At 44.8% G+C, this 15,895-nt stretch overlaps 1 long non-coding RNA gene across 1 annotated transcript; it reads right to left on the bottom strand.

Annotated features, from left to right (window-relative positions):
• Nucleotides 1-1,350: 1,350 nt before the first annotated feature.
• On the bottom strand, nucleotides 1,351-3,400 carry LOC139590736 (uncharacterized). Its single transcript, XR_011679416.1, has 3 exons — nucleotides 3,077-3,400; nucleotides 2,360-2,560; nucleotides 1,351-1,455 (listed from the first exon to the last, which is right to left on the bottom strand). It is a non-coding gene; the product is annotated as an uncharacterized lncRNA (long non-coding RNA).
• Nucleotides 3,401-15,895: the final 12,495 nt, after the last annotated feature.

Here is a 15,895-nt window from a genome sequence, read left to right as displayed (position 1 = left end):
TCACTGCATGCAGCTTTTGTGGTCGGGGGCTTGTTTTATCAAAGAATTCTGCTGAACCTCTTCCAAACCAGAACTCCCATGTGTATAATTATATTGTATTTTCATTATATAAACTTTATTTTTAAGACTGAAAACATATGAAATGATTATGGGAATGTGCGTTCTACACAACACCACCACGTACTTGTGGGGAGAGAGGTTTGTAACAGAAACCAAATGTTGCCATTAATATACAGGTACAAGATACATCCTTGTGACTCAGGAAATAAGGGTGGGATAGAGAAAATACGGGCAATTGAACTTCAGATTGAGAGAAAACCCTTATTTCATGTTAAATAGCACCTGGTACTCTCTGGAAGTAGATCTTAAGGATCCATAGCCTGCAGCTGAACAGCACTTGTATAGCAAATTTAGGTTCCTCCAAAATACCTCTCAAACTGATCCTTTAAAAATTGTATTCCTTCATAAATGTATTTGATTGGTGCAAACACTTCTTTGTTAGAGACCTATTTTGTTCTGGGACAACTACTTTGGTGTTTTGCCCAAAAACTGCACATTTGGAGTTACATCTTTAGTTTAATTTCATTGTCTTATGTCACAACCCAACGAGGACCTAATTTCAGTTTGAACAGGTACCACAGAGACCAACATTTTACAAGATCTTCAAGAGAATATTGTTTAAGGCAGGATCCAAAATTATATCCAGCAGCAAGGTCTCTGGCTGGGAGGGATAAACTGGGTAAGTTCTGAGTAAGTTGCCATCACCTTCATGTTCACAGTCCACATCCATTCATATGGATTCATAGATTTTATTTTATTAACAAGGCTGTTAAGATTTGTCCTCCTGTCATAAACAAGGAACTGAGTCACCACGTAGATTAAACAATTTTACATACTGAGCATATCCACATGATTCAGCACTTGAATTTCCACTCTCCTGCACCCTTATCCCACTGCCCTAAATAATTAACTGTCCTCTATTTCAAATACTTTTGGTAGTTTCTTTCTGTCTGCCTCAGTAGTTTTTGCTTGACTAATAGTGGTTCTTTAAAAAACAATCCCCCACAGAAATCAAAGGGTATGTCATGGAAGGAAACCAATTATTTTGTGTATATATACTATATTTATGGGCATATATGCACATGGAGAGCAAGAGAGATGCACTAAGGGCAAACCAAAGCACACCTCCATCATCAGAGCAATCTGTGAGTCACCTAAGACAAATGCTAACTCCTTCAAGGCAATCCTATACAATAGATCAGTAAACAATATCTTCAGTCTCTGGCTGGGAATTTAGACCCAGTCATTTACAAGCCAAAAATTAGGTCAAAGAATAATGGTGATAACTTGCCTTATCATCAGGTAGGGTGTGTGACAAGCCTGCTCACATGGCCTCTGATTTTTCTGTGGGGATGACAGCCCAGAAGCCATTGATGTCACCTCAGTGCTGCAAACCTGAGTGGAAAATCAGAGACAGGTTTAAAAAAACACCTCTTATAATTATGTATAATTTATAAGGTAAGACATAACAGACTTTTAAAAGGACAGCAAATGCAGAATAATACCTGAGTTGAATGAACACAGGGCTTCTTAACCACCAGAGAAGCCGCCTGAAGAGAGTTTTGCAGCTCAGTGTGACAAATTCCTGCACAGCACTCTCAAAGTCCCCAGCCTGAGCCACTTTGAGCTCAGCTGCTCTTGGGCAGAGAGAGTTGGGAAGCTGGGGAATCACTGCTGAGTAATGTATGTTTTCATAATCTTCACTTTCAGGAATGTCCATTCAACATCCCAGCTATTGACCAGTCGATAAGGGTGCAGATGGAATGTGGTTTCCACATTTGGAACACGCTGGGGGGAATCTGTTCCTGAAGTGTGTTTATGTTTGAGGGACTTTGCATGCAGCCTATCTCCTCAGCAGCATGTTAAACTCTGCTCTCCAAAGGCAAGAGTGCAAGAGGCAGTGTGGAGGGGGAGAAGAATCCAAGAGGATGGAAAAGCTGCAAGACACATTTCTTTTGGAACACTGAAACTGGATTTTCAAGATTTGAAGAGCCTTTCTCATTTAAAGGAAAAATAACAAGCTCCAATAAACTTGCCACAAGTGATGAAGTGTTGGGGGGGGGTCTGGAGCTGTAAAACGAGACACTGTATTTTCAGCTATCTCCACAATGAATGTAATTTGACAGAACATCATGTGTTCAAACAATGAAATCCCTCAAAATGTTTGCAGGTTTTCAAAGCTGCAAATTTTTTTGCAATTTTTTTTGCAAATTTTTTTTTTTTGCGAATTTCAAAGCTCTTGCTTTGAAATTTTCAAAGCTCTCTTAATTTTACACCATCTCCTTCCCTCTTTCCATACCTGCATGTGGATGCTGACATGTGCTGTCACTTAAAATTTGTCTTTCACAGCCTGAGCGATCATTTTTGGTGTAAGGGAAGGGCTTGCCAGCATTCTGTGGCATGGTATTTAGGCTTGGCTCCCATTGTGTGCCTATTTCCACTGAAGTCAATCAGTTCGCATCAGGTATTCTGCAGACCCAGCACTGCAGTTTCTTATCATCTGTCGGGAGATTAGAGATAGAAACTTCACCGCTGGCTTGAAGATGACACAGAATTATCCCCGGATTTGCTCCCAGACTCATGCAAATAGCTTCCCCACTCCCACAATAACTCCCGAGTACCTTTCACCCCCCTCACACTCCTGCATCCCCCCGCACTTCCCGAGCGGGGCAGGGGCGTTTCAGAAATAGCCATCACAATGGTGTTTCCACTCCGAGAGAGGAAACGCGGGGTGGGAGGAGTTATGAGAGGAACAGAGGAAGCGGAGCTGTTTCCACACCATCCCAGGCTGCACTTTCGCAGCAAAGGGCTGGGAATGCCTTTGGGGCTCCGGGGACAGCGGAGCCCCGAGGCTGCGCACCCGGGATGCGCCCGCCGGGAACGCGGCCGGCCCGGAGCTCGCGTGTGGCTCCCGCATCACCCAGCACAGCTGAGGCTGACAGCAGCTCTGAGCTGCTGAACAAACTGAATGAACCGAGGTCAGCCCCCAGCATCCCTCCCTCCCTCCCTGACTCACTGAGACATGAAAGGCGCTGGACGGCTCCTCCTCAGCCGGGGCTGCTCCGTCACATGTCCTGTCAGCCAGCCAAGGTTTTTAGCTCTGCGCTTTTCCGTGGAGCCAATGGCGATGTTTTCTGGCTGGCTTGGCCGGGGCTATGGGAATGCGGTGTCGAGGCAGGCTGTCCGTGCTCTGGGATTGCTTTCATGCGTCTCCACCTGCTGGCTGGCATTCCGCTAATTGCAGCCGCCCAAGCCACCGGGATGACAGCGGGGACCGGGCTGACGTGGGAAATGTCGCTCGCCCTCGCAAGGACATGGGCAGACAAGCGCGACAGGAGAGGATCACTTTCTTAATTTGGTAGCGAGCGACATCCTGCATGGCAGGCGACAGGTAGAAGGCCACTGAGATTTTTCACGCCAAGCTTTTGAACTGCTGGAGCCTGGCTTGAGAGGATAACCAGTAAGAAAGATTTTTGGGGGGAAGGAATCCATAAAGTGTGGAACCATCAGCGTTTTGTTTCCCTACCAAAAGCAGATGCTGGGAATGTTAACGTGCTTTCATTGACACAGTGAAGGAGGGAAATTGTTCATTAATATCTGGAAGCATGAGCGTTCTGGGGCCCACAACTTAGTTGCTGTGTGGTTAGAAAATGCAGTTACTTAGCAAATGCAGGCAGGCAGCTGTTTCAAATGGAAAGGAATAGAAATGATTAATGACTTTTATGCTTTAAAGAAATGAACCCACAGGATTTCTTTCTTCTACTGTGCTGTCCCACTTGGCCATTTCTGTCATGTGCCCTGGGACTTTCTTTGGAAGTTTTCAATGCTCTGTCGTGAACTACTCTTTAGAAACTTACTGGACCAGATCTGGAGCCAGACAGATGCCAGCTGTGGATGTGACCCATTTGTACATACATTTACAGACTCTGAGCACAGACTATCAACACTTGATATTCCATGAACTTTGTCCTGCAGCAGCAATGGGATGTCCTGCTTTCAGGCACTGCAGTGATGAGCACAGCACTGACTCCTGTTCAGAGCAGGATCAGTGTCACCTTTTCCCTCTTGCAGCTGCATTTTATCTGGGCTATATTGTACAAGGGAGCAGGCAAGGGGCACTCTCAGGAACCCAGACAATACAAGGAATGAGACTTTCCTTTGTGAGCCATGTCAGATATCAACATGGATTATTGGTATTTCACCATCTCCTGCACTTCCAGCAGTGGCTTGTTTTTGTCCTTTATCACTCTGTCTTACTCTGGTTCTAAGGTCTTCTCTGCATGGCATCACAAGGCAGAAAAGGCTAAAAAGGGGATGAGGAAGAGAAAGAGGAATATGGAGAAAAGAAAAAGGAAGGGTATACAAAACAGATAATATTTTCACCGAACTGTTCACAGTGAATCATCCAGCCAATTTTATGATGTTACTTATCAGGGAGAGTGAGTTCTCCCCCTGACTTGACTTAATGGAATTATTTTGAATTTACTTCTGTTAAAAAGGATACATACCTTGGTCCACTAATTGTTCTATTGCCATATTTTTGATTGAGTATGTGTTCAGAAATGTGAATGTTTGCTCTTCCAAAGTATTATCCCCTGTCAAAAGGGATATGGTTAAGCATTGAGAACAGGATAGATACTACAGAAGGTGGTAAAGGTGCCCATTGCATATCTGTATGATTAAACACATCCAAGCACATTTATTACATACCTACACAGGCAACACTCCTGGCAGGTCCAGTCTATTCCATTTCCGTTAGCACCAGAGGTATGACTAAATCAGCTGGCTGTGTGAACTCAAACCCACCAAGGAGTTTAGAAGGTGTATGAGCTCAATGCATCCTGAATGTGCCTAATAACTTGGCTAAGCACAGGCAGACAGCTGAGGGGGGTTCTCACAGATTAGTCTGAGAGCCAGCAGGACTGGAAGGTGATATTTCCTCGTACACGAGGATATCGCTCTCAGGTCATCGCTTCAACACAGGAAGTTATCTGCAACCTGGGGCAACAATGTGCACCAGGACACAATTAGCCTGCTGTCTGATGATATTTAAGAATTAGCCACATAAGGCTTTCTTACAAAGCTGTCAGAAAGGCTCAACTGATTATTTTAACTAAGCCTGTTTAAAATACCTGAATAAACCGATGCAAAACAAAAGCAACTTTTGCACGTTTGAATTGCAGGCTTCCTTTACATCATTTTATTTTTGGTGTAGGAATAAAGACCAGCTACAGTGAATGGTGTTTCTCTTTCTATATCTCTCTGGAGATCTCTGTCAGGTACCCAGGTGAATTAGCACTGATGCCATTCAGAGCTCACAGCAGAAGGATGAGCTTTAACCATGTGGGTACCTCAAATCACACATGGAGGTATAAATTCAGCTCCAAGCTTCAGTCCACTTTGCTGAAAGCAGAAGTTGCTCCAATAGCCTGAATCTTCTTTCACAGGCTATTTTTGAAACTGATACAACTTGGGCAGGAAGTGTGTATCTGTGCTGCTGAACACCACATGAGGGCCAGATCTGTTTTCTGAAGTCAATTCTTGCTCCTGGTTTTGCTTCATTGTTTTTTTGTTGTTGGTTTTGGTTTTTTTAAACTGCAAAATACTTCCTGAAAACTTATCCCTGGTAATCCTACAGGGTTTAATAACAAGGTCTTATTCCTAACTGGATCATCTAGCTGTTGTGCATATGGATAAATTTCTCTCTTGTTTTCCTGGCCCCTTTTATCTTGCAGCATTTAGTCTGTGCTCCCAGTTGACGCTGTCTCAGTTACCACAGTACTTTACTGCCACATTAAAAATTCTTCTAAAATAGTGCTCAGTTGAAGATCCCTCCGTAGCACAGCATTTCTGCCATCCATGAAAAAGCACATTCAGAAATAGGCTGTGAATTTTATGATTGTTGTTATTATTATTTTACGTTTTTCTCCAGAGCACATTGATGCTGCGCAGAATGTCAGGCAGGTGAAAGAGTCACGTGCACCATTTGCAAACAGATCCTACATCAGTGGATGTCCTCAGGCCTCAGAGCTGCACTACCAGTGAGGAAATACTGATTTTGAACACTTTCACCAGGAATGCCCCAATTAGTGTTTCTGGTTTTTATCCCTCTTCTTTCTGTCCTGCAAGCTGAGGCTTGTGAGCACCAGGGGAGAAGCAAGCTTCAGTCTAGCAGCTCAAACACCGAAGCAACTTACTTCCCTGGCTGGAACAAGGAGGAACTGTGGAAGGAATTGCAGCTCTCTGAGTCATACTTCCTCCTTGGAGTTTCTCTTGGAGTGGTGCAGCCCTGCACCATGCCTTAGGCTGACTCTAGAATCAAGCTTGTCCATCACAAAGTGATAGAGAAGAGGAAAGACAGTGAGGCACTGGGTTATCATATCCTCAAATCTCCCAATTGCAGCTCTAAATATAGCCAAACATGTAAAAATCTGTTTCTGGAAACAGTACAACTATTTAGCTCCCAACCCTTCAAACAACATACACACACACAAAAAACCCCAAAAAACCCCAAAAAACCAAACCAAACCAAAACAAAACAAAACAAAAATGACACCCCAAACCCCAAAAAGCCCCAACCAGTTCTCCCCCAACCAAGATCCTGTGTGTGGAGCCATGTTAAGCACATTCTGATCTCCAGCCAGCGAGTGAAAAATTCCCAAATGCCACACCTATCCAGGGTGTGACTAGAGACTATCAACCAGTTTATATTTGCACTTTGATATAGAGCACATGCTTAACATCCTATGGTGTATCCTTGGAAAAAAAATAGCAACAAGTTTCAACACAGAAATGGCGTTAGATTAGGAGGCCAGAATAAATAAGAGCCAATGAGTTGTACAATGACTTGTGGTAGTGTATAAGATCTCATCTTAAAAAATAACATGAGGGCAGTACGTTGCAGATGAAACACAGAATGAAAAAAAACATTCCAAACTCCTCATGTGAGAATAGATTACAAATAAAATAGGCTCGGGCATGCCAAATGTAAAATCTTTGATATGGAAATGCAGTAATGGTTAAATGAAATGGGCTGAAAATCTATTTATCAACAGTGTGTAATGCCTACTTGGATCGTCCCATGAGAAAAGCAAATAAGGAGTAGTAGGAGAATATACAGACACTGTTAAAAAGTTTACATACCTCCTGCTTTCAAATCTCACGACACAGCCCTTCACCTGCACTGGAGATTTTGAGAAGTTACAAAGTTGGTATGAGACCACACCTCAAAGGATTCAGTAAACATGCCCTGAGACCCAGATTTTTGGGATTCACCCACTAGGTTCAGGGCATTTAAAAGGACCTGATCTCTCCACAATGAAAAGGAGCCCTCTGGCATCAGGCACCCCATGAGCATCATTCCCAAAAGCCTCAACCCAGGCCAGGGCGCTCCACAAGGTTGTCATTGATGGCAACTGTGAGAGGGACCAGCAGCCCGTGCTCCCAGTGACACCACCCGACTTCAAGGGGCTCCTTCCCGTCCCTGCTACCTCGGGATCCTTTCCCTTTGTGTCCCTTTGTGCTGGCCCTCTGCTCCATTATTGCCAATGGGCATGTAAGTCATTACTGCGCCTGACATGTGAATCACAAACGCCAGTGCCATGGAAATTAAACTCCCTGACCTGCTCGCATTTTTCTCTTTGATGTCAGCCTGAATAGGCATTTTTGACTGGAACATAGTTTTAATTTTGAGAGCTGGCAAGGCAACCACAACCTTTTCTACAAGGGAGAATTCTTTGTTGTTCCTCCCCAATTGCTTTCCTAAAGAAAGAGTGTCTCGGCGAGCAGCGCTGCAGAAGGCCCCCAGTCGTGCTTGCACTGCTCTCAAACACAGGAAGCAGAAAACAGCTCCTGTGTTCCTGTTCAAGTGCACAGCCCCACACTGCACCAGCCTGAGCAAGTTGCATAATTTCCATTCATATGACACGGGGCTGGAAATGGAAAGTATCTCTCATTCATGGCTCTTTGCAGTGGCACCCTGGCTTTAGGGTTATCGTGGGCAGCTGCATGCTCCAGGTCTGAGCACCAAACCACTGGCACGGGCAGAGGTGTTGGGACCTGAAGGAATTTTGCAAGGGATCCAGAAGCAGTGTTAGATTTCCCTTTGCAATCACAGGCTGCTCTGCTGAGAACACTGCGTGGTGGGCGCCTGTTTGGAAACTGCAATTTCCCACCCCGCTCTCACTGACCTGTTTGAAAGGACAGAACCAGAAGGGTTTCCAGGATGGATGACACTGGGGCCAGGGATAAACCTCACTTGTGTCTCTAAAGGCTTTTCCATGGTTGGAAACCTCGTTCTTGCTTCAGAGGACTGGTTTTTCCTTCCCTCTCTCAGCCACCTTTGTCTTCAGTTCACAAATATGGTTCTTACAGCTGCAGGATTTCAGGCAAATAAATATTCCAGAACTAGGAAATAAGCATGCATTCAAATATATATCCATGCTACCCAAAGGAAAATTTTGTTTCAGACATGCGACTATCTGGGAAAAAAGATATTGTCTGATGCACTGTTCTGTAATTTGTCATTTGGGCCTTTCCTAGAACTTTCAGGCTGGCAAAGAGGCAGAAAATAATTTTATGGCCAGGAAGATGGCACAGACATTGACTTGTTGAAGTTCCAGATGGACTCATTGATTCACATGAAGTCATATTTTATAGCTAAACTGCTGGAAACAGAACTCTTCATTACAGAATCACTACAAATACCTCCAAAATTAAGATTACAAGAAGAACAGACTATTTATTTCAAGCCAACTTTTCAAACCTCCTCAGACCCGAACGACAATTGATTGACTGCAAAATGAATCTACCAAAGTCTGGAACACAAATCTGAGGTTAAAGAATAGTACTTTTGAAACCTCAGATTTTCAGCTTTCTTCTCATGTTTGTTCTCTGCAGAAAAAGGGGGAAAGAAACTTTGAGAACCATGCACTGCTTTTCTAGAGAAGAAGATGAAATTCTATATTAAATTAAAGCCATCACCATTTTATCATTGATTTTGAAAGAACCAAGGTTGAGAGACACTAGAGGGAGAAAGGCCAAAGGTGTGTAACACTTGAAGACGTCACTATAAAGTTTACAAGACACATTTGCTACCCTTGCAGTGAAATTTGCCAAGATTTCTCTACAGAGCTGATTTCCAAGTGTACACAAAGGAGGCAAAGCTGGACTCCTGGGTTTAAGGAAGAATATGCAGGAGCTCTCGAACCAAGTGAAAGCAGTCAGCAGAGATGTGGCAGACCATGGATTTGTGCATTTGTGGCCTTGAAATTTTCATGAAGAAACCTAATTTTAATAGGGACCAGAGGCATGTTTTGCTCTGGTGAGGTTGACAGGACACAGGCTCATCAAAGACCTCAGAAACCAAAAGCTCCTGTTGTGCTTGAAAAGAGTAGTAATGGAATGTAAAGAAACAAGAGTCCAGAACTGTCTTATGCCTGAGCAGCCTCCTGGATAAAAAAAAAAAGAGTTTGTGCCAGAGAAAGGGTGGGCAGACCCGTGAAGTGGATACTGATGTTCCCCATTTGCTTCTCATTCCTGCCAAATAATTCTTATATAGTGTTGGGCAAGACAATTCAATTTTTCTGGGCCAGTTTTTCTGACATGGAGGCAATAAAGAATGATTTCTGTCCCCAGTCCTTTGTTCCTTTTGTCTATATGAGCAGAAAGCTGTTCAGGACCAGGGCTGTATGTGACTGGATGTATTTTCAGTGCTTAGCATAGATGTCTCTCAGTCTCAGATGTGCCCTCTAGGCACCATGGTACTACAAAATTAATTACCTGAGCTTGTGTGTTTATGTAGCTAATTGAAATAACTTCCATGGGGATACAGGGTCTAATTTTAGCTCAGTGTAAATCAGTTCACATCCATTGATTGGCCTGTCTCTCCAAGCCTATTGCTTGTGAAAATATTGGTTCACAAGCAGGATGTCAACATACTCAGGGACCTTTCTATTGTTTGGGGCTTTTGTTTTGTTTTTTTTTCCCCCTGTGAAATGAGCAGGTGAGGATGCCTTACTGCCTGAAAGTTAACAGACTTAGGACATATTTCAAATGTACCTGATGCTAGTCAATTTGTGAAGATGCAGAAGGGTACAACACAACTAAACAACTTCAGGAAGAATGCCTGAATTGCTGGAAGGTATGTTGGATGTGTGCTGAATCACCTCCACAGAGGCAGCCTCCTGTGCCTTACCTCACTGTCCCTCTGTCTGCCCTACGGGCACAAAACCACACTTTATTATCCCGGAGAAAATCGGGTCAAAGTGTAAAGCATTCAGCACCCAGTGAGGCCAAGCAGAATTATTTCCTTGATGACAAGAAGCACAAGGATTTTGAAGACCTCTCCTGTGGCTGCTGAGCACTTTCTCTGGAGTCCTGAGCATCATCAGACTCAGTTGTGGTTTTCTGCCTTAATGTGTGCTTAGCACCGCGCAGTTCTCCCTCCTGACGTGCATTGAACTTTTCTGTCTAGTTCATAAGGATCCCTGAAATGTTTAATCAGAGACTTCTTGATATCAGCACTGTTGTTATCAGCACTGTTGTCCAGAATGCTGCCTCTGAAGCTGAAAGAATATAGAAGCTCATCATCTTTCAGGGCAAATTATCGCCATGATTAACAGTAGATTTATCACACCGTTGATTCCTCACAGTGTTCCAATTCAATGTTGCATCAGACTTGATCCTTTTTTGGGAAAAAAAACCCAAAATCCAATGGATTTTCCTCTCCAACATTGTTCAGCAACCTACAAGTTCCACAGAGACATCAGAAGTCTTTAATGCAGGGTAAATGAAACCTTTTTTCGGTGTGGTTGCCTTTGTAATAACAGTCTTCTTATTTGTTGGATACTTATGTAACATAAGATGAAAAGACATTTTATAGCCTTCTGGCAAGAGGACTGAAAATTAACAGCATACCTGTGGCTGCCCTAAGCCAGGGAGGGAGTCATTTTCAGGCCATGGGAAAACTGCAGGTTTGCATCCTTCCCTTCTCCTGGCTTACCGGTGTTCAGTGTTTCCATGGACTCGTTCCCCATGAAAGCATCACTTTTGTCACACACAAAAAGAGAAATTAAGTAATTTTTTTAGGTTTTGATGCAGGATACCAAGGTGGCAAGAGACAAGTGTCACCCATCAGCGCTCTCCCGAAGAATGTGGTGCTTTAACTCATGTTTTGTCTCCTGGCTGGGCTCTCGGTTAACTCCGATCTCCCCTGGCAGCAAAGCCCAGCAGATGCAGCCCATGCAGAGGGAGGAATCCTCGCCATCCCGGTGCCTTTATGGGCCATATCCTGTAAGCAGGCAGACCCCCCTGCATCCAAGGGATGCTTTACAAAACAATCAATGGCTTTTCGCACCGACTGCCTCTCAGCGTGCGGAAAGGAAAACCACAAAAAGATAATGATCTGGGGTTTGATCTCACCCAAACCGGGCTGACAGTAGGGTAATCCCATTGACTCCAGCTGATTTATTCCAAATGACTTTCACAGGCTTTGGGCTGGGCCTTTAAACAAATGTAAACTTGATCAGAACCAAGCCCAATCAAATCACATTCATGCCCATTCTTGCTTTGAATATTTGTCTTCCATAGCACGTTTTCACCTGGAACCCGAATGGCCTCAGCGCAAAGCTTCCTTATTCAACATTAAGTTGACAACTATTTTCAAACAAGTTAATTACTCTCATTATGAACGCGAGGCGCTTTTAATCCTCAAAGCAGCGATGCTGGGAGATACACTTTGCTGTACATCCCCATAGATTACCAACACATAGATCCCAAAGAAATGCAGGTGTGGGTGGGGCAGACTGTGGCCAGCAAAACCAGCCAGGCTCCTGGAAAAATCCTTGGGATCCTGGCATGTCCCGAGCTCTGGGGATGCTGCTGTTGAGCCCTGTGCTGGCATTTGGGAGGCCCTCACCTCCGGGCAGATAAAGACAGGGCTCAGCAGAGTGGCTGAAGGTGACTTTCGGCTTCATCCCAGGGCTTCCACTGCTCCTGGGGATGGCAGAGCAAGGATTGTGCTCTTCCTGCCCAAAACTCCGGAGGTGAGGGATGCCGCAGCCAGCAGAGCATGGACAGAGCATCAGGAGGAGGCTGTGATCCTGCCTGGAAAACCAGCTCTGCTCCCACCAAAGCCTCGTGAGAGCTGTGAGGACCCCAGGAGGCCAAGCCCCCGGCATTCCCAGCTCGGGGAATGTCGCCTGGCATCTCCTGGGCATGGGGATCGTACTCAGACAGGCCAGCACTGCCGGCTCTGCAGCCCTGGGGCTGCTGGAACTCCTCCTCTGGGCAGCACCATTGCCCAGAGCCCCCGGGATGGCAGCACCATTAGATCAGAAAGTGACTCACTGTGGAGCGAGCCCTGTCAAGCAAGACAAATACAATTTTGGTTGTTAGCTAATCTATTTTTGTTTGTGTTCCCAATGCATCCAAGGCACTGCTTGCATTGCAGTCTGCCATGCTGGCAGTAGGCATGTGCTGCCACAATGCTCTTTGCTCTGTAAGGAGAGCATTTGTGAATACAATTGCTGTATTTGTCTGTCAATATTACATCACTGCTGACGTACTCAGCGCCAGCTCTCTGGGAGGAATCATATTTTTGGGTTTCCAGGAGTTAAGTTATGGAAAGCAATATTTAAGCTGAGGAGCGTTTAAGTAACTAGAATTCTCATGTAAGAAGCACTTCTACTATCTGTCACCTTCATCTGCCAGCCCTTCCTTCCTGCATCTCTGTGACTAAAGTTTTGTGGCTTGATAAAGTGAAGCTTTGGACTTTGATCTAAGAAAGCAGGCTTGACAGGGGCTGTTTTAAAGAGGCCTTGTAGGATGCTTCTGCACCTCCACTGCTGAACTTTATCAATGCAAGCAGCTCTCAGGGGTGCTCAGCACCTCCTGAAAGAACACAAGCTATGCATTTGGGTTATTTCTGCACATTGCACTTCCTCTCTGTTTGGTTTTTAGTTTTGTAGTTTTGTTTAAGCATTCACTTAGACTTCAGGATGGCTACTTATGGAAATTTAAAATTTTCATGATTTGCAATTAGAACGAGAAGAAACCAGTGGTTTTAAGAACAGACAGGGAAACTTTCTAGCTTGCATGGTTGGCATATCCATTACCAACTGCCAAACTTTGCAAAGGAGTAAACAGGCAAAGGTGTATGGCAAAAAAGAGGTGAAAAGCATCATAAAACCAACATGCTGTCTTTCTCCAGGTGGTCTTAATGCAAAGTAAGTTGGCATACCAGGTAAGGCATTATTTGTCACATTTTATAGAAGTCTTTTCAGACTCAAGTAAAAGACCTCGCTGCAATCACTTCATGATCAAGTCTTTTTCTGAGAATCACAGAGAGATAACTGATTATTTGTGGAAAGAGAAAAAACTGTGGCTTTGCAAAGCTATACACATAATAGGACTTCAATGATCAAGATTTCTGCTGCTTTTCCTAAGCCTGGCTGCAATATATGTGGAAAGGATTGAAACTAAAATGTTAGCAATGAATTTACAGCACTTTGGAACCCAGATAGCTGTGGGTACTTTTCAGGAGAGGCATGAGCATGCACTGAGGGTCCATCCTTGTGTTTGCCCTCCACCGTGGTCCTTCAGGCCTTCTGCTGCATTTTTACTGATTGTGGGAAATTCCTGTAGAGCCTGCTGGTTAATCATGATAGGTTAAACAAGCTGTTAAGTGATGTGGGAAACCATTGCAAAGATCCTCAGCTGAGGCTGCAAGGCTACACCAGGCTGTGTATCACCCCTTTCCATCTGATAGTGCTATCCTGGTGTGGGCTGTGTGGGAGCCTGCAGCTCCTATCAGCCCAGCCCGGTGCTTCATGCCACATTTCTCATGCAGATGGTTCTGTCTCCCGGATTTAAGCCCTAGGCTGGGATGAAAATGAGTGAGGTAACTTGTGTTCTCCCCCCTGAGTACGTAACACTGCATTGTGCTGCTTGTCAGCTGCCTTCTGAGACAATAGCTAATTTTCCTCACATATGGCATAAGATATTATCATCATTATCGTTACTATTATTGTGTGATATCATTTAAACTAGTCCAAAATTGCATACCTGGGTGTAATTGCATCTTCCTCCTGATCAGCTGAGCCAGCCATGAGATAACCACACCATGAATGGAGCCAGGGCCCTGAGCTGGTTGGGCTCCCTCAGCTTGGGAGCAAAGGTGGCAGAGAGGGTTTCTAAACACTGCTCTGTCAGAAGAGCAGGAAAGAAGACCCAGCCTGAGCTGAGAATCTGGTTTTCCTGCTGAGAAGATGCACTGGAGCAGAAGAGAGCTGTTTCTGACCAAGATTCTAGCCAGCTCCACTGGAGTGAGCACTGGAAGTTTGGCAGTGCTGTCTGAAACAGCCCCACAAAACGCTGAGCTCAGAGAGGGTGACAGAGCTGGGCCCTGATCCTTGCCCTTCTCCAACTCCTGCCTTTCCAGTGGGTGAATCTCAGCAGTGACTTTTGCCCAGGGTGACTTGGTGACTTGTAAAAGGGTGAATGTCTCAGGGGCTGCCTGCAAGACAAGCAGTGAAACCAACATCTGTCTTGTCCTCCTTATCTTCAGGCTGATACCATCAAAGGTCTCAGTCTGTCCTGGTTGGGGACTGATTGTCCCTCTAGGCAGTGAATGACTTGTGAAAGTGGGTGAAGTTTGGGTTTTTAGGCGGCTTGAGGCACTGTGATGGCACCCAGTCCCTTTCCATCTCCCTGTCCCATGGCCATTCCTAACTGAGCCCAGCCACCAAATCCTCCCCAGGACAAGAGCAGCTGAGGCTCCCTGCAGCTCTCTGAGGAGCCCTCCTGAAGCACAGCACACACCTTTCCTTTGCTTGCCATGTTCAGAGCTAAACTTCTCCCTTTGCCATTCTGTGCATTGATCTTCCAAGGACATGTCTCACCAGAGGTGGAACTGGCTCCTGTGGCTCAGGATGAAACTGTCCTGATCCACCATGCAGTCTGAGGTGGTGTTTTTGGTGAGTTTGTGAGGTGCAGGGGGGTCCTGTGTGAGGAAATTTACCATAAACTGCCTGGGCTGTAGCTCCTTAGACTCAGCAGTTTTCTGTGGAAGAAAACCCCAAGATTTCAAACCAACACATTTTTTCACCTACATTTTTGCTTTCCATTGAGGTCATTCCAACTGTGGAAGCATCAGCAGGGAGTAATATGACTTAAATTCCTGGGAAGTCTTACAGTAAGGAGAAATCACTGCAAGACCTTTTTTAACACTTGGACTTGATGATTTTTCCAGCCTAAATGATCCTATGGTTCTATAAAATCACACCAGCAGAGCCACGGTCAGGAGATAGCAAAGTCCCCACTCTTCAGCAGTTACAAGCTTAATTAAAGGGTAATGTAATCAAGCCAGTGATGAATCATAAACTTTTTATCAATGCAAAATGAAAGATTTTCCCCACCAGAGACTGCAGCTCTCAATTTGCTATCACTGTAACTTCATCAAGTCCATGCACTGAATAATTTCCCACCTGAGTCAGAAGCAGCTTCGTGGAATTATATCAGGGCAAAACCAGCCCAAGGAGATAATGGCAAGGCAACAGGATCCCTTCTTTAAACCCCAATACCTACAGAGAGCCAAACAGATGGACCTGAATCCATATTCCTAGCGGGTGATAAGGGATTTTTATGGCACAAGCAGTGCATTGCTTTGTAGATAAACTGCATGTTCCTTAAGGACACTGAATTCATAATCCCTGAGGCAAGGCAGTGCATTATCCTTGTTCCCAAAAGCACAGAGAGTGGCATGAAAGACACGGGGAACCTCATTCTGCTGAATAATGCTGTTGCTATAATAGGAGGGAAACAGAGGGGGGATACT

Source organism: Agelaius tricolor, unplaced genomic scaffold (assembly GCF_023055355.1).
Source record: "Agelaius tricolor isolate 1412-34295 unplaced genomic scaffold, bAgeTri1.0.p SCAF_5, whole genome shotgun sequence".
Lineage (NCBI taxonomy): Eukaryota > Metazoa > Chordata > Aves > Passeriformes > Icteridae > Agelaius > Agelaius tricolor.
The sequence above is the reverse complement of the archived record's forward strand: the minus strand, read 5'-3'. Positions and strand labels throughout refer to the sequence as shown.